This window comes from Convolutriloba macropyga, chromosome 2, assembly GCF_964194025.1.
Source record: "Convolutriloba macropyga chromosome 2, txConMacr16.3, whole genome shotgun sequence".
NCBI classification, from domain to species: domain Eukaryota; kingdom Metazoa; phylum Xenacoelomorpha; order Acoela; family Convolutidae; genus Convolutriloba; species Convolutriloba macropyga.
In genome coordinates, this window is record NC_134469.1 from 23,081,689 (window position 1) to 23,108,787 (window position 27,099).

The 27,099-nt window shown below is 37.0% G+C and overlaps 1 protein-coding gene across 1 annotated transcript in view; it reads left to right on the forward strand.

Annotated features, from left to right (window-relative positions):
* LOC142334860 (gamma-aminobutyric acid receptor subunit pi-like) overlaps positions 1–27,099 on the forward strand; it is a 100,019-nt gene that overhangs the window by 51,065 nt on the left and 21,855 nt on the right. The window lies entirely within an intron of this gene.

Sequence of the window (27,099 nt, forward strand, 5' to 3'; positions counted from 1 at the left end):
GTGAAAAAGGTTTTATGAAAAGAAAAGTATAAACCATATCCATTGTTTTCTATATGCCAGCCAATTTATTTTTTTCGTTCAGTAAAAAGCGGCTGAATGTATTTTGCCGCAAACTTATTTCTATCGCATTCATTTCTGCTACCTTTTGAAGAGCAATACTTGAGTCAAGTACATTGACATAAGTAACTTATCAACCTGGGGCTGATAAAAAAGTAATTGCTGATAAAAACAACCACACACAATCTTATACACTTACCTCTCTTACCCTTAAGTTAGCACTGAGACATATACTCAATGGCGTCTTACCAATTAGATACATGCACAACCTCAAAGGCCATAGTCATTTTTGAATGCAAATTAGTCTTCATATATTGTTTTTTGTGTTGTGAAAATTTGTTCCTATTTCCGCTATCGTTTCTCTTTTCAGCACTGACCTGCATTTTTTCCGATAAGCAAGTGTGAACTATTGAAGTTCAAAGTTTTTTCTCCTTCAAACAGCAATCTAACTGTACGTATTTCGTTAAGTCGTAAAAAAGTCGTTAAGTTGATAGCTTTATTTAGAAATCAACGTAACTAAAAAGCGATCAATTTCGGATCCGTTCTGCCACCCCAACCCCCCCCCCCCCCTTAAAGTTTCTAATGCCCCCACTTACAAATTACGTATTGTTATGTCGCAAGTTACCTTGTAAACAAATAACACGTGCGCTTAGATGGTGGGCGTAAAAATTATGTGCCCACTGAAAGTTTGAGGGATGGGGGGGGGGGCAAAATAGATACTCAATTTCAGCATTCACTGCTGCATTGCTGTAGTCAGTAACCGATTTCGTATTTTTGTCATCTCTTCTCACTTTTTTCAAATCAAATTATGTTACCAGCGTCACTTTTCCTGTTATTTTTCAATCACAGCACAGCCTCTCTTTTCCAAAAATAGTAGCGCGTCCGGTAAACCCCCATAGACTAGCTTGTTTGAAAAGGGCTTAACAATCGCCGGCAGTTGTCTATGCTGAAAGTTGTTTGCCAACTTGGTAATAATATTTGACCAGTTATGAGCTGCTGTATATATGGTTAATGTTTATGTGTTATATGAGATACGTACTGCTCTTTGTTTTGAAAGTCCATTTGGTGCAAAGTTTGCCTAGTTGCGCTTGGCTGCCTTTTGTAGCCTCTATAAAGCGCATCTTTTGTGCATAAATTAAATGGCTCTTCATTCTACATGCTGGGCCTTTTTTGGTTTAAAATTGTTCTAAAACATTCTCTAATCTCAAATGATTATCCCATCCCCGTCCCCCATCCCCCCCCCTCACACACACACACACACACACACACACACACACACACACACACACACACACACACACACACACACACACACACACACAATACACACACACACACACACACACACACACACACACACACACACACACCCTGCCCACTTTGAATGAGCACGAGTGGCGGGTTATTACTTGTAATGAATCTCCTTAAATACCCTAAATCGGATCCGGTTCCAATTAGTTGCCCAAAGAATGGTAGGGTGACTGTGTTTGGGTGACTGCAGAGGAGAGAATAGCGGTTAATGGGACGTCAATAACGGGCTAATTATGGCTACTATTGGGGTTTAAAAAGGTTGCCTGAGAAGGTGATTAGCCGTATAAGGTTTATATTTAGATTGGAAAACGATTTAAAATTTTTTATCAAAAAATGTGGCATGGGCTCTAAGCACATCCAAAAAACTTTATTCAATTAAAGTATAAGAAGCAACATGTGGACAGTCAGTCGGGTAAAAATCAAGTGTGAACCTATCTTATTAAAATTTCTGTATTATTAGAAACATAAATTGACTGAAACTCGTTGACCTCTTCGCGTCACTCAAACTAAATAATTGCAATAAGTGCTCACCTACATAAGAACCGAAGTGGTTTTTAAGAAAAAAAACTTTGCAGGACAAGTCCTGAATAACATTCCAAAGAATTGAACTAATTATTAATCTGATAATTAATATTTTTAAATTTTAATCAAACTAAACAAACTTTGCATCAACAAAGTCCTCATTGGCCCTAAGTGAGAAAAAGTAACAAAATCGAAGAACAATAGGAAAAGTCTTTTTTCCATGACTTGGTGTTTTGAAGATCACTGAAATTAAGAACATACTTTACATATGCTGACAATAAGCTCTACATAAGCTTTGGCCATAATCAGAATATCTTTAAAATTTAGTTTAAATCTTTAAAAATTTATAATGGTAGAACCTCAGAAATACCTGCGAAAAATTTGAATTACACCATATCAAATTACTTCAAAAGTCGTAAAACATCTTTGACCGGTTTGATTTCAGCAACCATGAAATCTTGTCATTAATGAAACTTGGTCATAAGACAACAAAAAGAACAATGCGAACGGGACAAAACTCTCAAAAATTCACTAATTTTTTTTGAAAAAAAATTTGAGCCAATTTTTTTATTTTTTAAAGCAGTAATTCCTAATTCTTCCATTATTGTTTTTCTATGTCTTTGACACTATTTTTTCATATGTACTTTGTGTCATTATTGACAGGTCTCATCTGATGCTTAAGATTTTTTTATCAAGCGAAGTAATCGGTTTTGTGTATATTTATATACACAAAACCGATTACTTCGCTTGATTAAAAAATCTTAAGCATCAGATGAGACCTGTCAATAATGACACAAAGTACATATGAAAAAATAGTGTCAAAGACATAGAAAAACAATAATGGAAGAATTAGGAATTACTGCTTTAAAAAATAAAAAAATTGGCTCAAATCTGTATAAAATCAATTAATTATATGCACCGAAAACAATATAATAAAGTCAATTCAATCGATAGGCGGACAAACGGACAAAACATCTTTAAGAATAATTTTGAATGACTGTTAAAAAAAGGAAAAAAAAGGCAAATGCTGAAAAAAAGCCCAAAACTTATGTTATAAGAGTACTGAAGGCTTCAGACGGTCAGAAATGACTCTAAAGGCAATCTCACTATTTGAAATTAATGAGATAAATACCTATAACTGAAAAATAGAGTTTAAACTATTAATCAGCTTTAAAAATAACGAAGCGATCAGAAAACTTCGCTCACCAAGCAACTTTTTTACACCAAATTAACTTGCTCTGTCCCCCAAAACGCGACACTCTCTTAACTATGTTTTTCACGTTTCTTCAGCAAATAATTCTAAATACTTGAATTCACGCGTTTCACTTCTTGTTTTAATTACAATCCGACAAAACTACCGATTGAAAAGAATAAATTCAAGAAAAGTTTCGAAGAGTCATCTCTGTCAGCAAAGAATTCACAGTCAGAATAATAAGTATAAAGTGAGAAAATTAGTTTAAAAAATTTGAATTTGATTCATCAATTCATCAAAAAAAAAGCTTGAAACAACTTGAACTAAAAAGCTAGAAAAAAAACATGAGTTTTTTATAATACAAGGACATCTAAAACCAAAGAAAACTTATTTGAACAAAGTGGAGTAGTACAATGTTGGCGCACTAAAAGTCAAGTCGCAAAAGGTTATGAAATTTATTAAAATTATAGACAAACAAATGAAAACAGCAAAAAAGAGGAAAAATTGTTCACAGTTTATCGATTTTTTTAATCTAAAAAATGGTTTAATACCGACAAAATTGTAATCAGTTGGTATCTAGAAACTTCTTCTGAACTAATAAGCGTCTTTCGAAATCCAACTTAACGTATTAACACAAAAACAATAGACGAAAAATCCGTTAAAATTAGAGTAAAAATCAGCATAAAATCTCATAGAGCTGCAAATTTACATAAACCCATATTAAATAAAAGAAACTTTGATACAACATCAAATTAAGAGTAAAATTAAAACAAAACCATAATCAAACCTCTAAGTTCAAAAAATTGAAAAAAAGCCGCATGTGAACAAAAAAATCTCTTTCTTGAAGAAGTATTTCTTCCTCCTGCTCCATTCCTTGATCTGGTTCAGTAAAGAAATCACTTCAAGTTTTTCTTGCGTTGCCCTTCCTGCTTCAAGATTCTTTGCAGTTAAACTGATTAAACAAACAAAGCTAGAAAACTCTGAAATTGACTCGAACTAAAATTGAACTTCCGTCCAAGCCAAGCCAACCATTAACTAATCTAGCGAAGCCATTTACTCTACACCACTCACTTTGAATAAAAATAACTAGCAGACTCGAATCGAATGTAATAACAATTTTTGATAACAGATTGTATAATATACTCAAATTCAGTTCTATATAACTGCACATGTTAGGAAAGATACCATGCAGATTTCTTGAAAATAGTTTTATTGATTCCCGTAATGCAGATTGGGATTGAATCGGAAAAAAAACCGATTTTGGTACATAAACATTTTAAACTGTGAAATATTTTGCTCAGGCTTACTTTTTTAGTCAGACTTACACTTGTATCTTGATGAGGGGATACAGAGCCTAGTATAAATACCAATGAGCATTAGAGGTGGTAACTAAGACTTATAAGATCAAAATTACAAAATGTATTTCTGAGCAAGTGCTGCTTCGAAGCACTTTATGCAGGGTGAGAAAATAGCAAAACTGGGCGAGAGACGTCAAAAAAACGCAAAAAAAATACTTGAAAGTTTGAACAAGCTGTGAATTAAAATAAAGCGGAAATTTTTTTTTCGACGAAATAAAAAGGACTGCTGAAATAGGGGGGAAGAAAATAAGGGGGCAATTGAAAACATAACAAGCTGTGCATCCTGGAAAATAGAAAATACAATCAAAAAAGAAAAACTGAAGGACAAAGTCAACGAAACTTGTTAATTGTTTTTAAAATAATCTCTGAAAATTGGGGAGTCTCAGGAGATTCACTGGAAAAAACTTGAAAAATGAGATGCAAATAAAAAATGACTCTAGATTTGATCTGTTTCTTATAAAAGTTATGTGCAATTGAACATTTAATTGTTATCACGCTGGTATCACAGTGTTATCACAATATATAATTATGTAGGTTACCTAAGTATTATGTAGGTCCTCTGATCAGACTATCATGCGCTGGAAGCGATTACAAACATACTACCCTGCGCACGAAGTGGTTGTCATCAGACTATCCTGCGCTCGAAGTTGTTATGATCATTCAGACTACCCTGCGCTCGAAGTGGTTGTCATCAGAATATCTGGCGCTCGAAGTTGTTATGTTATGATCATTCAGACTATCCTGCGCTCAAAGCGGTTATGATTAGACTATCCTGCGTTTGGAGCGGTTTTGATCAGACTATCCTGCGCTCGAAGTGGTTCGGATCAGACTATCCTGCGCTGGAAGCGGTTACAAACAGACTACCCTGCGCTCGAAGTGGTTGTCATCAGACTATCCTGCGCTCAAAGTTGTTATGATCATTCAGACTACCCTGCGCTTGAAGTGGTTGTCATCAGACTATCCTGCGCTCGAAGTTGTTATGATCATTCAGACTATCCTGCGCTCAAAGCGGTTATGATCAGACTATCCTTTGTTTGGAGCGGTTTTGATCAGACTATCCTGCGCTCGAAGTGGTTCGGATCAGACTATCCTGCGCTCGGAGCAGTTATGATCAGAATCAAGTGCGCTCCAAGCCACCTCTGATCAGACTCAAGTGCGCTGGAAGCAGCCTCTGATCACACCCAAGCGCGCTCGAATCATCATACGATCAGACTTTCGAGAACAAAGTGACCTTTGATCAGACCATGGTCCAGACTGTAGTAAGCTCTAACAGCCGTCCAGACCATGTAATTTCCCGCTGGAAATAAAAGGTTGTTCGCTCGAGTGGGTCTGATTAGAGGAACATTTCGGGCTGAACCTCAACCTGGGTTAGAGCATTTATAGTTTTTAAGCGAACAAAACAGCTTGAATAATATAAATTTGTTGACCGGGACCAAAGTGCATCTCATATGGTTTTGGATATAATGTCAAAAATCGGTTAATTAGCGTACAATAGATTGTGTGCAAACAGAGGTATTGAACGGTCTGACACCAAAAAAATGGGTAGCTAACGTTATGAAAAGGCACAATGCTGCACAATTTTGCGCAATTTGTTGCACCAACATACTCACTAGTGGTTGATTAAAATACTGTGTACACGAAGCTTTCGAGTAAATGTATCACCAGTTTAAAAAATTGTCGGATTGTAGGTGAAATAATTAGGTTAAGAAAGAAATTTTGAATCACTTTTCTCAACAGGTAAACTGATGTGATAGCGCTTTTGAAACAATTTCACGGAGTTTAATCACTTACTTGAATATGCAACATAAAGTGGTTGCAAAAGGACGTCAAAGGCGGTCTTTACTTGTCAAATACATCGTCAAATATGCTAGCTAGTTGTTAGTTCTGGGTTCCGCATAAGTTTGGGGCTTTAAGCAAAAATATATTTCAATTTTCGGTTTTCGAACAATTAAGCACAAAACGCATGTATTATGATGTATTTAAAAAAACGGAAATATGATTTTTCTTTGTTTTTTGTAATTTTTTTAACCTTTTCCTAATGATTGAGTGCTTCATTTTCTGATCAATTTTTTATGAAGCAAATGGGCAAACCAAACAAACGTATAGACCTTTTATAATCCATAAATGGCTAAAAAATCTGTCCGGCATAAAATTTCAAATCTATTTTTCTCGAGGAGCTGGAAAAAAATCGATCAAGCCAAGTCAAAGTACGCCCTAGTAATCAAAGAATTCAAAATCATGCAAGAATCTTGCAAGAAAGATAATACATAGTTTTTGCTTTTATCTTGCAAGATTCTGGCAAGAATTGCATTCTTCTTGCAAGAATCTCGCAAGATTTTGTATTCTTCTTGCAAGAGTCTTGCAAGATTTTGAGTTTTTTTGCAGTTAGATGGCAGGATGACGAAGGCAGATGAGCTAAAAATGTCAATGATAAGCATGAAATGGAATATATATTGTGTCAGAAGATTCTTTCAACTCATGTTACAAACTGACTTTTTTGAGCTTTTTCCAGCATAGTATGGGATGTTTTGTACTCCACCCTTTTAATTCCGGGCTTGGGACCAGCAGGGGATGTTACAATTAAAGTTATAAAAGTAATGACAGGGTGCAACAAAAACCAAACCACATAGCTGTCCAAAAATACAATTCTACCTCTTTTTGCATGACGGCTTGAAGACCAGCTTTGGTGGATTTAAAAAACATCTGAAATAAATATACACAACAACTAACTACCAAGAAAAATGAAAAAAGTAAATATTTGGTTAAAATCGGAACTCTATGAAAAATCTAACAATTTTGCAATTCAACTTCCCTTAAGAACTTTTTCACTAAAAACACTTAATATGGCTGGCACTACAGAATGAACTACAAAACACAGGAAAAACAGTTCTATCAAAATTAACAGATCTCGAAAAAAAAGAGTTTTGAGGGGAAAAGAATTTTTAATAAGACATCATTCACTGGACCCAATTATACCTAAACCATGGTTGTTTCTAAATTAAAAGACTTCTAATACCGGGAGCTAAAAGTTTCCGAACATCGAAGGGACAAAAAAAATCGAGATAAAGAGAAATTCACAAAGAAGGCGCTCTAATTTTGAAAGGTAACAAGCATTCTGGCAACAGACAATTCATTTGGTTTTCAGTTGGTTATAGCTTAAAGAGAAACTCAACTTTTTCGATTTTAAAAACTGAAAAGGTTCATGCAAGACTTTGAGTCCCGGCTAGAAAAATTTTTATTGATTTTATTTTGTAACTTGTTTAATAAGCAATAATTTGCTTCGAAAGTGTTTTCTACAACATTAGTACCCCGATTTTGTATTTTGCCTGCATTGATATCTTGCGAGATTCTTGCTGGAATCTTGCAACTATTCAGTCATCTTGCAATATCCTTGCAAGATTTGAATCCGCTGATCAATAGGGCGGAAGAACAGACGGTAAGTTTCACCGAAAAGTTTTATATCGAAAAACTCTGTTTTTTCGCAGCAAGATTGACAAGAAAATGTAAAACACTGGCTAAAAAGGTTTCTGTTTTAAATAAAATTTATATCTATTTTTGCCTTGCTGATGCAGTTTTCGATCCCATGCTGAAAACGGGAAGGACAAAGTTAATTATAAAAGAATATAATGTTCAAAAACATGTGATCAGTTGAAGTTGCACCGTTGGCCCTTGAAATTGATTTTAATTTAATTTATACAGCAACTTCAGATCTAGAATAATTGATTGTAACAGATTATTTTGCAAAATTTTTTATGAACATCAATGAGCCATGAAAATTGACTAATATCATCAAAAAAATCGTGGTCAGACATAATTATGACCTCCCCCTCCCCCCCCCCCCCCCCCCCCCACCCCATGCTAGGATGCCTTTGACAAATTTTTAAAGCAATATGTATACAACCAGTATCCACAACCGTATCTGTCCAATAGAATAAAAGAATTAATTTTTAGCTTCAGTTTTTGCTATATTTGCTTTGTTTTCCTAATCAATTGAAGGAAAATGAGAGTTTTTACAATTACACCAATATTCAGCTCTTAACTTTTGAAAATTTCCATCACTTCGCTTTGCTATAGCGTGGTAAAGTTTTAATTGCTCCAAAAAATTTTTAAAACATTATCTTATGTTCAAAAAACAAAGCATACCCATTTCTGATACCTTCAGACGGAGTTGTCCGTATTTTTAAAATTCTATTATTTAAAAATTGGTTTCATTTTAGTAATTTTGCAGTTCGTACCTCAAAGGGTTTTGGGAATTCTTTTTGCATCATAGTGAAACTGATGAAATCATACTAATAATGTTTTGCCGACAGAATAGCCCCGCCTATAACCATATGTGATTGATGATTGTGGGTGGTTGTTTGGGGGGATGGCCGAGGAAATGTAATTACCTGCTCCTTCATTAATTGTTTGGATAACACATACTGGTGACAACCGTAATTTTCCGGTACAGATTACAGAGACACCTGATAACACCACCCCGATGCTCTCAAATGTGAACAATAATCATTGGCACTGGACGGGGTACATAACCCCCTTTTGACTTCAGCGCCTTGAACAAGCGAGGTTAAAAGAGTACATGAAATTTATAACCGATAATCAATCAGTTATAAGTTATAATATTCCTTGTTTTCATCACCTCATAGCTCCAATATTTCATCATATTTTCAAAAAGTACTTTTGTATGAGACGATTTTTGTGATGGTAGTACTACATGCAAATATATGCCTCTTGTTTTGCTTTCACAATTATTTGGCTCTACGAAACACTTTTTAATATGTTTCTCAGCTATTAAAAAGTTTCAATACTTCAAGGATGCTGCAATTAAAATTATTACAATATACTTGAAGAGGATTCGTCCTCCCCATTTTAATGTTTAAAATGCACTTAAATACTCTCTGTATATTTCATTTTTGATGCAAAAGTTTGCTTAAACTCGAAAAGTAGCTTTTTTCTCGAAAAGCACACAAAATTGAACATATCAAAAATAATTTCAGAAAATTATATGTAATTTTAGCTTTCTAGACGAGATGATTCTGACACGGTTAGTAAATGGATCAGATTTTTTGGGCCAGCGTTTATTTCTCAAAAGATCGAGAGCTGCCCATTTTGTTATGTTGTATGTCGCTAATGTTATATTACAGTCACTGAAATTTAGCTCCTTTTTCTTTGTTCGCGATCTCCTAAACTACTACAGCATCATAAAATGTCTGGTGAAAATGTAAAGGCCTGTCCGTTCCAATCTCATCTTTTAAAAATGATATACACTGAAGCAAAAATCGTGGTCGTTACCAAAAGGTACAATATAAATGAAAAAATTCATGGCAAGAAAAATTTCATTTCATTACGTTCCTACTGACAAAATGACAGCCGATATCTTCACGAAATCTTTACCCGTATCGAAGGTGGAAACATTCAGAACTCTTTTGATGGGAACAGACTCTACGCAATCAGCTCAAGTCTGAGTGGGGATGTTAGAATATTGATCAAATTCTAGTCTTAAACTTAGTGAGAATTAGAAAGAAAGTTTAACTTACCAGATTAGAAAGACAAAAGCAAATTGATTTTGATCAGAGAATTTATATAAATGAATCGTCAAGAAATGGTGCTTAGAATCCATATTCGGTTCAAATTGGTGAATCTAGATAACTAATTTTAGAGTAAGATTATTTGATGTAAAATCTTTCCAGCATGTATTGAAAGATTATGATACCACCGGAAATGTGAACAAACTCTCAGAAAAGTGTAAATGCATACCATCTATGGTACCCCCTGCGACTGATTTCTGGGAAATTTGCAGAAGCAAACCATATTGGGTAACCCTTGCGACCCCCACTGTAAATCATGGCGCTACGATTATATCTGGATTTTCTCGCACTGATAATGGGTATATATATACAGCTGATTTTTGAGTCTTTTTTCATCCCCAAAATCAAATCACAATCTTGATCTAATAATCAGATCTCTCCTGTAAATCTCTAAATTCTACTGTAACATATCATTCTTGTTATTCTCTCATTTTGAGAAATTATTTTTTCGACTTAGTTAAAAACGCTTTTTATTCCGCATGCGAAAACCCAAAACCCAAAAGGTTATGGGCCCAGCAATTTTCCTGTCATAAAACTAATTTCGAAAACAAAATAATTTGTTGTTGACAGTCATACTCCTTTTATGCTTAGTACCTTTTCTCTTCAAAACTGTTTTGCCTGCTCAAACTACGATGGATCAACAGCCAGTGAAGCTGCTGACCTACACAGGAAAGTCACAGGCAATGATGCAGACGACGGGACTCTAAAAATTACTGCTTGGGACAGAGGAGCAACCCAATGAGCCTGCACCACTAGCCAATGCGGCGAGCAATGACGAAAAGAAGAACCACAAGGTGCAGAAGGATGCATATGAGAAGGAAGTTGCAGACATCAAGGAGAAATGGAACAATGTGTTGTGCCATCTGGAACTGACTCTAGAAGCAACAACCCTCACGCTGATAAGACATGACTGTGTGGGAGATGCGGCATCAGAGATGGAGCAATGGCTTGGAAGCTTTTGCAAGAGAGATTTCAGAGTGTGGAGACTTTGGTGGTACAGCTTGCTCGACTGCAGCTCGAGGATGCTGAGGATTTGGATAGTTTCTTCATCAGAGGACAGGAGTTGCTCACAAGGCTACAAGAAGCAGGGGAAGCAGTGTCAGAGACCCTCTTCAACGCCTTGGTCCTCAATGGTCTGTCAAAATGGTATGAACGTTTTGTTATAAAGGAAAGCTTTAACCCGGCAACGAACTTCACAGAATTGAGGAAAGGGCTGCAGAACTTTTATGAGAGCTCAACACAGAGGCACAAGGGACAAAGTGGTTCATTGGCACTGGCAGTGAAGCGTGACTTCAAGAAGGGACCCAAGAAAGGAAACTGCTTTGTGTGTTAGATCCCTGGACACTTTGCCAAGGACTGAGGGAGGGAGGAGACAGCACAAGGAGGCAGCAAGTGTGGTGAGGAAGGTGATCTAGACATGGCATGCAAGAGACAAAGAGATGGAGGCAAACATGAGTCAGTGGCAATGGGTCCAACATTGGTTTCACGAGACGAGGAATACTGAGCAGCTTTTACCCAGTGGAAGACAGGCATGCTGGTGGACAGTGGTTATACAGATCACATAGTGAGGAACATCGATGCGTTCCTGGACTTTGTGCCCATTCAATCAGTGGTCAGAAATCCCAACGGAGAGGCTTCCAGAGTGGTGGGCAGAGGTTGTGTGAGAAACAGCATACCCTCAAATAAAGGGGAATTCCAATGCGAACTCAAAAATGTTTTGTGTGTGCTGGACTATTCTTCAAACCTCTTATCAGTATCAAGATGCACGGAGTGGGGACATAGCTTCACTTTCGAAAACGGAAATAGCTGCATGAAACTCCAGAAGGGAACTCGGGTAAAACTAAAACAAGAAAATAATATGTTTTACTTACACTGCAGCGTTCTAGAATTCAAGATGAGCTCCAACAGCGTGAAACTTGACAGTGCAAGGAAGTGGCACAGACGATTGGGTAATTTGAATCAAGCGGATGTGGTCAGGAAGGCACCAGGGGGGAGACAATGGGGGAACTCGATGATGCATGCAATGTGTGCGTAATGGCCAAGATCACAAATACTCCAGTACTAAGAGTGGCAGAGACCAAAGCAGAAGAGAAGCTGAAGATGGTTTTCACAGACGCGATGGGACCTTTCAGAGTAGAGTCACTGTTAGGGTTCCGGTTCTGCATTGTGTTTGCAGACCAGTACACGAAGTTTGTGTTTGTGGACTTGCTTTAGGCAAAGAGTGAAGCACTGGCCAGCCTGAAGAAATTTGCTCTCAGTGTGGGGACGCCCAAGAAGCTGAGACAAGACAATGCAAAGGAGTTTCTCTGATAGCATTTCAAGACGTCTTGTTTTGATGCAGGCATTATACAAGAGAAGACCATACCAGAGACGCCACAACAGAATGGGTTAGCTGAGAGGTGCAACAGGACACTGCTGGAGATGGCAAGATGCTTGTTCATTGACTCAGGTCTTTCCAAGATGATGTGGGGAGCAGCAATTCTCCATGCAACAAGGATCAGGAACTTGGTTGTGAGACGAGGAGAAGAAAAATGCACAGCGGAGTTGTTGTGAGGTATAAAACCTAAGCTTTCAATTAGTAAACTATCTATTTTTGGTTGCACAGTCATTATGAGGAAGCGGGACAGAGATGTCAGTAAACTTGAACCCAAGGCATTGGAGAGAAAACTTGTGGGTTACACTGTAGGAGACAACGGATACCCAGTGTACGTACCCAACACACGCAAGGTTTTGGCAATCCGAAGTGGGCTCAATCCCTGACAACACAGAGACGCCCGACCTACTAGATGAGGGGTCACAGCAACTGGGGATCTAGCACTCAGATGATGGCCATCAGGACGATGGCAACAAAGAGGAGCAGGGCACATCTACTGCCATAATGGAGGAGTGGCATGACGCAGAGAGCGTGAACAATCAAGAAAACACAATGAGACGAGATGCCTCAGATGTTGAGGAAGCAGCACTGGATGAAGAATCTACTGCAACAAGGGGGAGTCTCAGAGACTCGGAGTCACTTGAAGACAGTGAAACGGAGGACTTCCAACAGTCAGAGACAGTTGGCTTCTTTGAAGAGGCACTTGAGCAAGGGGACAGGGCAGAGCCCAGACGCGGGTCACGAGCAATGAATGTTCCGCAATTTTTTGGAGAAGTCAGGACCCATCTTGCTCTGACTAAGGGTGACTATGTAGAACCCAGAACAGTCTACGAAACCAAGCAAGGTGACGATTGGGACCAGTGGCACCGGGCAATGAGGAACAAGGTCAAGGCTTTCCAAGACAACGAGACTTGGAACCTAGTATGACCACTCACAGACAGGGACGTCATACCGGGCAAATGGGCCTACAAAGTGAAATTGGGACCAAGTGGTCAAGCGGACAAATAAAAAGCAAGCTATGTGGCGAAAGGATTCAAACAGGTGGAAGGATAAGACTACTTTGAGACTTTTGCGCCTACCTGTAAGCCAGAGACATTCAGGGTTCTATTTCAATTATCAGCAGAGCAGGGCCATTTGATGCACGAGTTTGATGTCCAGACGGCTTTCCTGCACTCACCAATAGAGGAAGAAGTGTATCTGGAACAGCCACAGGAGTTTGTAAAACAAGGATCAGATAGGGAGATGTTAGTATGCCGACTGGATAAGTCAATTTATGGTTTGAAACAGGCAGCTAAAAACTGGTATAAGGAACTGGCAAACTTCCTACTGAGACAGGGTTTCACCAGAAGCAGGAATGACCATTGCTTGTTCGCAAGAGCAGAGGAGCAGAGACAGAGGGTCACACCTTCATCTTGGTCTGAGTTGACGACATCATAGTGGCATCAAGAAGCATGACAGTGATCTCCGATGTCAAAGAGGCACACGAAGCAACATTTCACAAGGAAGACAGAGGTAGATTACACTGGTTTCTGGGTCTGAGAATCAGACGAAAAGAGGCCAAAATCATAATCGACCAAGAACGCTACATAGAAACAATGCTTGAATTAGCAAACACATAGAGACAAAATTTCACTTCGTTCGGGAAAAGACGGAAGATGGGACTATTTCACTTCATTAAGTTCCTACTGACAAAATGACAGCCGATATCTTTACGAAATCTTTACCCGTATCGAAGGTGGAATCATTCAGAACTCTTTTGATGGGAACATACTCTACGCAATCAGCTCAAGTCTGAGTGGGGATGTTAGAATATTGATCAAATTCTAGTCTTAAACTTAGTGAGAATTGGTAAGAAAGTTTAACTTACCAGATTAGATTAGAAAGACAAAAGCAAATTGATTTTGATCAGAGAATTTATATAAATGAATAATCAAGAAATGGAGCTTAGAATCAATATTCTTTTCAAATTGGTGAATCTAGATAACTAATTTTAGAGTGAGATTGTTTGATGTAAAATCTTCCCAGCAAGTATTGAATGAGTATGATACCACCGGAAATGTGAACGAATTCTTAGAAAAGTAAAAAAGCGTACCATCTATGGTACCCCCTGCGACTGATTTCTGGGAAACTTGCAAGTAGTGATGTGTCTTTCTGGGCAAACTACGGGGGGGACATAAGTGTCTTCCCGTGAACACTACGGGGGGACACAAGTGTCTTCCTGGGCAAACTACAGTGTGGGACACTTTAAAATTCTTTCTCCTTATTCCCCCTTCCATGCATGAAATTAATCTTAGAAAACCATTTTCCCACCACTTGCGTGACTGGTTTGCCGTTTTTGGCTTAAAACCATTTCAACTACCACCCCTTTTGCTTTGAAAGTTAATTCGTCATATGTCTGCGCCAGGGTACTTTAATCTTGTTTTGGTCTGGGCCCATTTCAAAATTTTACCCACAGTTATAAAGAACCTCCACACCCAATACAAGAATACGAATTCCAAATGCCGCCAAAGCGAAAACGTCCCTTGTTGGACTGCTTTCTGTGTCACTCCAAATTTTAAAATTCTGAAGATCTTTTTACTCATTTTGGAGAAATACACCCCAACAATTTTAAATATCAATGTGAAACCTGCGATCGGAAATTTTGGCGTTTAGTTGACACACGATACCACTAGTGTCAAAATTCAGCAATTATTGCGTCCCCTCTAATTACCCAAAACCCAGTTTTAAGGTGTAAAATTTGCTTCAAAGTTTTTACCCAACAAAATGGTTTGACTAATCATGTTAAAAGCCATTCCCCTATGGAAATTATTCTTAGCCGTCGTGGAATCACGATAAAACGACGTTAGAGAAACCTTTTATTTATCTTCTCTTTATAATAAAGTTTGAATTTTTACAATAATTTGTATTTAGTTTATATGAATGCTTTATATAATTTATCCATGCACTTCAACTAAATTTATGTGTAAGTTATCAGTTATCTTCACTGCTTGAATCGTATCATACTAGATGTCTGCGTTTTGGTGTTGGTTCTATTATAAGGCTATTACTTGAAGATAAATCAGATATATCACTATTATTGCTTGCTTCGCTTTTGACAGCTTCCAATTCTAGAAAAGAATTGTCAAGGTCTGGCGGATAAATTGCGTAGGGTTCATTCCAGTCAACAATATCTTGGTCAAGCTCCCTTTCTGAATAATCTGGCTGATTGAATCGGGGGGAGAAAAACTATTGTTTTCAGATATCACATTTTCCAGGGTTGGTTGTGAAACTGAATCCAAGTCGCTTTCGTTTTCTGACTCCCAGTCCCAATCATTTAATATAACATTGTGAAATGCACACTCTCTAATATTTTTATGTCCAAATGGTAGGGAGTTTATTGGGTGAAGGTAAAACCGCTTGTCACAGTAGGCCGAAAGCGCAACTTTGTTTTGTTCCAGTGTCATCAACTCATATTTCTCTGATTTGATGGTCACATTTTTGACGCGGACAATTTCCCCGCTGTTCAATACCCTCTTGGAGACCTCGTGCTTTAGTTGCTCTTGCCCCTCATGTGTTATCCCCTTTGCACTTTTTTTCTGACAGTCTGAAACAACATTACAGTCAATCCATTTTTTATTTTAATTTATGTGCTTTCCTAATCTAGGTGTCAATGTTCCTATTATATTAAAAAGACGCTTTCATGAATTTGGTTAGTTTCAAAACTGGAAGTTGGTTTAATATTATAAAATGTTACACATACTTTTCGTTTGTATTGAATACATTTTGGGTTTCAAGCCACACAACTCTTCCATTACCACCCGTGCCAGTTCGTCTTTAAATTTGAGAGTTACTATATGATTTTCTGTGTTGTACAATGCGTTATCAGAAGGGTAATTGGAGAAATCGAATTCTGTGCTGACTTCTGCTCGTGCCAGCTCCTCATACGAGTCAACACAATCGACAGCATATGTAAGTGAGTCGGTATCAGAGTATACAAATTCACACTTGAACCACTGTTTCATATTCTCGTAGTGAAATCGAAACATGAATGCTTTAGAAAGATCCAAAATTGAAGCACCAATTATTGTAGGTTTCACCCAGTTTGTTTTCGTTTTTCTTGTTGTCACGACTGCCATGTTTTTATCAAAAATTTTTAAGGATTTCATGTTAAACTTATCTATGTGGTTGAGGAGAGGTCGTTCATCCCGGACCAGGAAAGCGTTAACTCGGTTTCGCATGCTTTCACAACACTTTCCGAAAGCAGAGTTGTTCATGAGTTTGAAGAAGTTTTCAGCAATTTTGCTCGTTGCTGCTTGCCGCAATCTTGTGTTCAGTTCAATATGCTTTGCCATCCACTTTGATTGTTTGAACTTGAGCACCTTGTGCAGTTTTCAAACTTTAAGGCCGTTACGTTCATAATCTTCTACGTTACATAGTGCAGTGTATAATCCTTCTTATCATAGAGTGTTTGAAGCTGTTTGTTGCTCTTTGAAACTTTTGGGAGATGATATTCTTCCAAAAGGTCCAACTGGTAACTACTCAACCATATGCTGTCCACAGGTTCTCGGGGGGTAGCTGCCATTGGAAAATCTTGGTGAGCATCGTGAATTGAGTCGGGGTAGTCCAAGTCGACGCAGACAATGTATCCAAATTCTGCGTCGTCTGGAGTTTGTAAAATTTGTTCAATCGTCACTTCTGTGTCCGTCTGGAAGAAATTGAGTGGCAAGCAGAAATTCTTCATGATCCCAACATAGAGGTTATTAGCATCTATGGTGAGACCATATGTTGATTTTTGCGTGTCATCGAAACTTTCCAGATATTTGTTGTTTGGCGTGAACAGTCTTTTTGTGTACACTGAGGGCATACCCCCTCGCAACAATTCTTCTGCTAGATCCAGATGGTTGCGATCTGTGATGAGCTCCAGGTCGGGGTAACATATCTTCAGAAAGGCATCGCCCGCTAAGTGTGGTGCTGATAGATATTGAGCACAGTCCAAGTTGTACGAGTCAGACGGACTGCTTGTAGCCGCTCAAACCAACAGGCGAGCTGGAGGCTGTCGACTGTCAAGTACAGATCGTGATAGTCACCCGTTTTTCTACAATCAAATTTTTCAAAGATCAGCTTCGCTTTTTCTTAGTCAGCTTCCGTTATTGTGACTTTTCCTGATTTGAGCTTGTCGATCCAGCACTTCATAGGTGGCAATTTTTTTAGCGTGAATTTTTTGAAGGTGTCCATGTAAGATTAGGTGTAGAAACCTTTACCGTGCAGTAGTTTCACATCATTTTTGTCACAGTATTCAAAATGGTTATCGAGTATCTCGAAACTATCTTCAGGCAAAGACTGAACTAGTTTGTCTAAAGACGACTGCATGAAGCGAAGAGAATCGATAAAGCGAAGTTCTCCGTATATGGGTATGACGTTTTGTTTTTTGTCAACAATATCTTTAATCCAAACTTTAAAGCTAAAGCTGATATAATTCTCATCAGTTTGAGGTATTATTGAAAATTTATTGTTAGGTTTACAATGATGAAGACTCTTTACAACATGATGCAAGTCATATCCTGACAAGTTGTGTCCGATTATGGGGACAAAGCTTTGTGTTCTGCGCTGTAGATTGAACTTTGAGTGAGCCCAGCCAAGAAACTGATTTGAGAACTGACAGTGATCCAAGACTTTTTCGTTGTCCGCAGAAAAAGTAGTTTCACATATCCAACAGTGAGTCGCAAGCTCTTTTGCTTGTCCAAATGCTCCTGTGAAGTACCTGTGTTTTTGCTTTTTTTCGTAGATGTCTTTTGCTAGTGTCTCCATTTGCTTCACAAAAACTTGCATGCAATCTTCCCCTCTGTACAGGTGAAAGAACTCCAAATTTGGACTTCCATGTGAAATGGCTACATAACAGTAACCGCTCGGAATGTGTTCGTCCAAAACACGAGTTCCTGAAGTCTGTGGATTTTGTTCAACTGATGATACCGGAAAAATGATTGACTCTAGGTCAAAATAGACAACCAGTGGAAGAGCTGTTTTTGCTTTAAATTTTGTAAAAGCGAGACTGTTGCTGTCTGGCTCAGGTAGTAGAACTTGACAAGTTTCGAATTGATAGCAAGGTTTTTCGTGTTTTCGAAGCGTTTCGTTGTTCGAGCATACATGAAAGCAGTTGTGACAGATTTTAGCGCGTGCATCAATCTGCCGCCCTTGAACTTTTCGAACTAAATTTACCAGATTCGTTATTAGCACGTAGTGGCAACGTTCACCGTCAGTTATCAGTAGGAGATCAACAACAAAATCAGAGTTGTGCTTTGAAACGCGGAAAGGGTACAAACTTTATTTCTTTTCGTATCGAAAATTGTTCACTTTTATCTCATTAGATCTTTCAAACTCGCTTATTTTGTCAATTGGCATCGGCATCGGGAAATCTACCACTGCTTGATGAGTTAAAAGGTTTGAGCGATCGTATGTTGCGGGGTTTGTGTTTTTGCTGTACCGATCCCCAGGTTGCGTGAGGGGGCAACCTTTCCCCTGCAAATGGTAGGCAGCCCTGAAACAATACAAGAAACAGTTTGGATCGTTAAAGTTTCTGATATTGAGCAGGCATTTAAGAGCACTAAGTTCAGTTGGAAGTGCTATATAGGTTGATCCCCGAATAGGGTTGAATTTTGCAAATCAAATTTCGAGTTTTTCTACCTTTTCAATAATCCAACCACTTCCACATGTGGCATACCTTGAAACCACGTTTACAATATGCTGCACGGACTCAAAGAACTGCTCTTCGGAGAGACCATCCGCGTACACAATTTGCATTTCAGCGTTAGCGTAAATTGTAACGTGTTTTTCTTCTTCGTTAACCCCCTTAGTGAGTGTAATGCTCAGGCAAATTTGAACTTTCTGAGGACCTTCAAGAACCTTTTGACGTATAAGTTCATTGATGTGATATCTTGATGAGTTCAAGAAAGACAAAACGTCAGTGTGATCAATACCTTCAATCTCGTAGATCTCAGGGGCACCTCGAATTGTCGACTGTGCTGGTACCGCTTGATTTTTGCTTTGGCCTCGGTTTCAAACAGGCAATCCGTGAGCATTCTTCAGATGTTGATGAAAGTTACTCTGGTTGTTGAAAACCAAAGTGAAGTAGGCACACTGATTTTGAACTTCTCCACCGTGCTCCCGTCGGGTGCGTTGGTTCATTATCAGAAAGTTGTGAGTCTGAAAACCATAAGTGCTACACTCCAAGGCTGGGAATTCCGGTTGAACTCCATGAACGCGCTGTTTGTGTCCTCGAAGGCTTCTTTTGTCGGCCATTTCCTTTGCGCAAATTTCACACGGTTGGGTCATTTTTGAGTCTTTCAATTTTTTTCTTTCGAAAGTTCGTCTGGTGGTTTTACTGAGAAAACGACGGAGCAGATGAAGTCAAATTGTAACAACAGTTAACTGGTACAATTAGAGGGAGTGTTAGTTAGTTGAAAGTTGTGTTTTACACGAGAATATTTCCCTATAAGGGTGTGCTTGCACTTTGACACAATTTGCCAAGTTTGGAACGCAACTATTGGTAGGAGTGTAAGTCCACTTTAACCCATTTTAACTTTTGACTAATAAGCGGTTGGTTCCTGTTTCAGAACTACTCATTTCCATTATTTCCATGCATGGTAAAAGGTTATGGTGTAGTTGTAGTTATATATTTTATTTACCAAAACTGAAACATAGCTATTGCAGTATAAGTACAAAATACCCTTTTCTGTCGGGAAACAGTTCAACTGTTCAAAATACTCTTCTACAAAACTTGTTTTAGACTTTCTCTACTCTTTGAGGGGTGTATCAAAACTCCGTTGTTTTTTCAACCTTATTATCAGTTTTCACTTTCAGGTTTCTGGAACACTTGGCAGTATTCTTATACTCTTGACTAAAATTGCTCTAAACCGCTATTATCGGCGTGTTTTATGTGGACACAATGTAATTCCTTGAAAGACAGTAAACATTCTATCTTATCTTTGTGCAAAAGTAAATTGTAGCTATATATATTAGACAAAGACAGGTAGAAACCAACTGAAATTAGGGATTTGATATTTACCACTAATACTGATAACACATTTACCAAATGTCATTAGGTGAAAATCATAAATGTGATTGTGGAATAACTAAATGCATTCTACTTAATGAAAATGAACTTCTTTAGTATTTAAAATCTTTTTATACTATATGATGAATAAAAAAAGTTTTTTATATCTACTTAAGTAGTGAGAATTTTGCACTTTTACAGAATTACTACATATGAAAATTGATTTTTAACCATTTAGAAACCTTTTTTACTAAATGGTGGATAAAATAAAATTTCTTTATAACTACATAAGTAGTAAGATTTATGCAATTTTACTGTATTCCTACATACGAAAATTTACTTTTTAATATTTAAAAACCTTTTTTTCTACTAAATGGTGGATAAAATAAAAGTTTTTAATAACTACTTAAAAAGTGAGATTCTTGCACTTTTACTGATTTCCTACATAAAAAGTTGACTTTTTACTATTTAAAAACCTTTTTTTACCCTATGGTTAGTAAAATAAAAGTTTTTCATAACTACTTAAGTAGTGAGATTTTTGCACTTTTATTGAATTGCTAAATGTGAAATTTTTTTATAACCATTTACAAACCTTTTTTTACCCTATGGTTAGTAATATAAAAAATTTTTGTAACTACTTAAGTAGTGAGAATTTTGCACTTTTACATATGAAAATTGACTTTTTACCATTTAAAAACCTTTTTTTACTATATGGTGGATAAAATAAAAGTTCTTTATAACTACATAAGTAGTAAGATTTTTGCAATTTTACTGAATTCCTACATATGAAAATTGACTTTTTAATATTTAAAAACCTTTTTTACTATATGGTGGATAAAATAATAGTTTTTTACAACTATTTAGGTAGTGAGATTTTTGCACTTTTACTGAATTCCTACATATGAAAGTTGACTTTTTGCCATTTAAAAACCTTTTTTTACCCTATGGTTAGGAAAATAAAAGTTTTTTTAACTAATTAAATAGTGAGATTTTTGCACTTTTACAGAATTCCTACATACGAAAATTGACTTTTTACCATTTAAAAACCTTTTTTACTATATGGTTAGTAAAATTAAAAGTTCTTTATAACTACCTAAGTAGTAAGATTTTTGAAATTTTACTGAATTCCTACATATGAAAATTGACTTTTTAATATTTAAAAACCTTTTTTTACTATATGGTGGATAAAATAAAAGTTTTTTATAACTACTTAAGTAGTGAGAATTTTGCACTTTTACCAAATTTCTACATATGAAAATTGACTTTTTACCATTTCAAAACCTTTCATTTTTCAATATGTGTTTTAAACAGAATTTTGCTTAATGTGTTTTTATGTTATACATTGTGAGGTTGTTTTCCTTCAAAAATAACTAACAATTTGACGGAATACTTTTTTGGTTCTGCCTTCTCTTCCCCGTTTTATTCTCTAAATAAAAAGAGACATTAGGATGTTCAATTAAAATTACAATTGCAACTTGATATTTCTTTAAGTTTTCACACCCAAAAAATATTTTTAAAGCACACACAATTTATTTAGAGGTTCATAAAAATGGTGACTGCTTGGAAAAATTTAAGTTCTCAGAAATTAGTTTAGTCTTCAAATATATCTATAAGTGGTGTTCGATTGGCACGTTTTTTCTGTGGAGCATTGCATACTTTGGGAGTCTCTGAATTCAAGGGTGTTGTGTTGGTTGAGGTTCTGTACGTTTCGAAGGATACTGTATCATTCTCTGCACTCTGTGTTGGTGTCACAAAAGTTGTCTCTGAAAGAAGAGAACTACCGAAATTTGGATGTAACTGCTCGGTTGACCCCATATTCCAAGAAATTCTGTCCATGATTGAAGCAATAACTGTTTTTCGTTTTGTATCTGTTGTTTCCGGCGTAACAATGGGGCTCGGGTCGTTTGTTGCCGGTGATCCAATTGGTGAAGTACCTGGTGAGGTTGGTGATGGTTGAATTCCCCAAAGTTGAGCCAGTTCTTCTATTGCCTGGAAGTGGCCGAGTTGATTCTCAAAAATAGGTACACAGTCACAATCGTATCGGTACAAAAGTCTTTGTGTCTGGAGAAAGTGTGTCAATGTCATAGGGGAAATGTAGGGGCATTTTCCGAGGAACGCTGTATCCTCCAGCTGTTAGCACAGTTTTCGTGCCATTGTCTTCTGTAGATAGGTATTTATCTGGTAGTGTTGCAACAAAATTGACGAACATTTTTTGTATGATGCAATGTTCATTTGATCTCCAACAGCCTTTTTCGCTATTTTTCTTTTGCTGTATAAAAACGATGTAGTTTTTGTTTTGAGTGTGATACACAATACTGCGCTCCTAAGAATTTTCAGACTTGCAAAGAATATGGTAAAACATTATTTGTAAAGTGCTTTTTCAATTTGTTCTCTTGAAAATGGAGCAGAACTGAACAACTATAGTTTTGAGTGTAAATTGAATAAACAAAATCCGGCAAATACGAATATTAGCAACACTTGTGTGTGAAATTTGTTGAATACTTAGCACACTCAGTATAGACTGTGTTATATCAAATGCCTAAAGCTCCCACGTTTCCGCTTGCTGTGTAATTTTGAGTTCTTTCTTATCTATGGACACATCAAGAGGTCACATCTGTTTTCCATTAAATTGCACTAGTTCCTGCGCTATGTTGAGTATTATTATCCAAAATATAAACTTTATTACCAACGCAATAAAACAGTTTAAGTAAGGGTTACGAGTTTTGTCTCACATTTTGACAAAATTGCCAAGTTTTATAACCTAGACTTACATTCAAATTCAAGTCAGAAGCTTACATGTTAACTAAGAGCGCTCTTATCAGTAGCAAGCATTTCAAGTGTTGCTTGTGTTTTGTGTGTTAAAGGTACTTGTAAATGAAATCATTTCCGAAAATTCTTTCAAAACAGGTAGTTTGACACAGTTTAAGTACAAAATTTTTGAAAATGCCATTTACTGCTGTTAAAGACGCAGAATTTGGAGACGTGTATTTTGAAATCTCTAGAACAGAGAAAAGACTGATACGTGCAACAGTGAAATCTTATGAAAATACGGGTGCCTATGTATTTCTCAAGCTGTTTAAAAAAGTTGACAAAGAATATGAACTTCAACAACGAATTACTTTAACTTTAGATGAGTTTGAGCTTTTGTCAAAAAGGTCAGCTAAAATACGGCTGCTGTTGTAGGAACAGCCACTAAAAACGATCACGCTAGCAAAGCTCCAGCAGCGAAAAGACGTAAAACTAAAAAAGACGACGAGCACGACAATTCAGACTAATTGTAATATCTTAGAAAATGGTGGAAGCAATGTATGAGCGTTCTCCGGGTTTCTTCAAACAGTTTCAGAAAAATTTTAAATATTTAATATTGGAAGAAAAACCTAATTTTTCTTGTCTCAAGAACTTTGCCTTTTGCATGCATTTGGAGAGTATCCACTGTGATTATAACCCTACTAATCATTATCATGTTCTTATCGACGTGTCGGAGTTCTCAGCTGACTTTCTCAAACAAACAAAACCGTGTTCAGTTCCGTGTCTTTTTACAATTTTCAAGTATCTGTTCTCATCTTCGGAAAAACTAGAAACAAAGGGAGACGTTTTTTTTAAAAATTCTTGCTGGCAGTGGAGTACGCCAAGAGCAATTCCATCGGATACTCAAAAGCAGACACTACTGCTTCCGTACAAAAGCGTTTGCCAATGTTTACAAAAAATGTCACAAACAAATTTCAACATCCAGAATGCTTACAACGAAACTTTGCAGGACACAAAAGTTTGGAAGTAAATTCATTGAAGCAGAAAAATCAACCAATTCAAACTGATCAACTAACAACTGAAATTCTGAAAAGATTTCAATCGATTCTCTCTGGACCGCATGCTGGTGCTTTTTGTCAAATAATGGATATTTTTATTAGTGGATGTGGAAATTTAGAAATTGATTCTGATGTTTTGTGTGTTCGTTTCCTTTATGATGAAAAAATTAAATTTTGAAAAAAAAATTATTTTCAATATATGTTAGTAATGTTAGAACATCATATGAAGCGCAAAACGAAGCAAATCAATATCACTCATTTTTACAAGTTTTTGTCCACTGAAAATAATATGAGCAATATAAATACAAAATAAGCCACACAAAATTGAGTTTTGTTTCTGTATAGGTTGGTTTCTCAGTAATTCAAATACGGTATTAACATTAAAGTTTGAGGCGATTCTGCACTGCAAGTGTTTGTATGACGATATTGTTTGGCCTAAGGGATCTGAATAAAAAAGCTCTTGTCTTTTTTGGCAGAGAAGAATCCAATGGGTTCCAAATGATGCAGACGTTGAAATATTGACTATAATGAAGCTGTTGTCGGTTAAGTTGGTTGGAAAATTATCAACCACATAAACTCCACGAAATTTGTATTTTAGTTCCAAACATCTCTGAATCAGACAGTTCAAATTGTCTTCGTCCATTAGCTGGTAAAATACGATTCTATGAAACTTTCCGCGCCGAATCAATATAAATGGTACTTGCTTTTTCCCCAATAAGGAATATTTCTACATTATAAGCTAAGGCAGCAGAAAACTTTAGTTCAATTTGTACAGAACAATTTGTAAGTTCAGGGAGAATAAAATCATGAGACGCCTGCTGAGAACTCGTCAGATCGAAAACCATGATAAAATTATTTGGGTAGTCTTCTAGACTGATTCCATGTCCATTGTCGATATAGGCTAGATCTGACATAGTTTTAAAGTAAACACGTTTTGAATCATCAGTTGAAATAGAACTATCAGCAACGGGGGAACCATTACGGTAAATGCAAATTTGTTCCAAATTGAATTTCCTATAGTTAAATGGGTTAAGCAGCTTGCTTTCGAGGAAAGCTTCGTTCGTGTTTAAGCAAATGGCGAGTGTTCTAATGAGTTCTCTACCAGAAACATCTTCTTGCTTCCAGCTCTGCAAACCGGCAAAAGCCAGAAAAGTTTTGGTAATCGTTTCTAGGTATGGATAGGATGCTGGACTGGACAGAAGGGTCTTTTCTATCGATGACACAACATCATCGTTCAGCGTCATTTTCCGTACATATAAGTTAGCTTCTGTAATTTTTATTTTGTAGGCATTTGCAGCGTCATCTGAAATTAAAGAAAAATCGTCAATTCATCGCCGAAAAGAGATTGGAAGTGTTACACCACTGAGATGTGGATCACAGCAGGTAAAGAAGTCAACCGCCACCTTTCCGTAAAATGTACACTCAGCAGATCCTCTGACCAAAGCTTTTCGTCTGGTGATTTCGGATGCTGCAATTCCTCCTGGGTTTTCTTCATAAGAATAGCCTTGACATGCCAACCAGGTGCTTTTGGCATCTTTATTGTGAGAAAATTTGGTTTCGATGAAACTTTTGTGGGCAAAGTTACCATTGGCACTTGGAATTTTCAAACCGTTAGCAGATACTGTACAATCAGAAAAAAGTGAATGTAAGACATTGTTGCAAAAGTTTAGCGCGTCTGTTTTAGTCACACCTGCAGCAGCAGTGTTGTCATATTTCAAATCAGCGTCAGAAGACTGTACAATCTTGCACTTGATTTGAAGAAAAATTTTTTGGAGATCAATGAAATTGTTGCGGTCTCCTGCAACTTCAAACTCTAGCATTGGTCCATTAGGGCTGTAAACAGGCCCTAATTTCTGACAAAAACTTCCATCACATGTAACCAGGAGAGCTGGTTTCTCGAAAAAATCCAACGAACTATGCGTTGCTTTGGCTGGTAACAATTTACCGATCATCTTTTACTTTGGCGAAGAAGTCCGACCGACTTCTTTTGGGTACTCTTTTTCGTGAAATGTGGTTTTGCGTTTGGTTGTTTTCTTTCGTCCAGTGCGTGAGCGTTTTGAGTTCCTTCTCGTTTTTCTCTTTTGTCTCAATCGGAGGGCTAAAGATCCATCTGTTTGTTTTTTCACTGTGTTTGATATGGTGTTCTTTAGAGCTTGCTTTGGTGATTTCTTTTTACCGATAATATCCATCAACTCAGGAACGCTTTGTAGCAACAGTTCTTTTCCGATGCGTTTAGCTGCTGGCAAAACAAACTTCCGAGCAAGTGGCAGTGCAACAGGTCCAATACCGCCAGCTAATGCTCCAAAACCACTATCCCTTTGTCTATAGTGACCGGAAAAGTGAGGCAATGATGATGCTTGGTTTGCGTAGTAGGAATCCATTTAATCACCAAAATTTTTTAAATTGTAATGTTAAAACAACTTTACCAGTCCCCGAAAAGGGAATTGACTGCCCCGTTTCAGTTCGTAGCTCAATTGATATTGATTGAATGGTGTTCGAAAGTAGTTTTTTGTAGTCTAAATTTGTGAAAACAATCCGGTGAGTGGGCTCTAACTCACAAACGCTACCGTTTTTCAAACGCTGTTTTGAATCAATGACTCTTAACAATGGTGCTTTTGCATCACCCACATAATGATACTCAAAAATGTTTGTGTAAATAAAAATTAAATGCTTTCCAGCGCAAAGGTCTGGAGCAAAATCACCATAATATGCTTTCGTATCATCATTTTTCATTTATCGGTTCGCTGTTGTGAGAATCATTTTGTATCCAATATGATTTCCGTAACCATCTGGAATACATTTAAAGCCAATTATACTGGGTATTTCGTCACTTGGAAAGGTAATTCCCTGGTATTTACCGAAAAT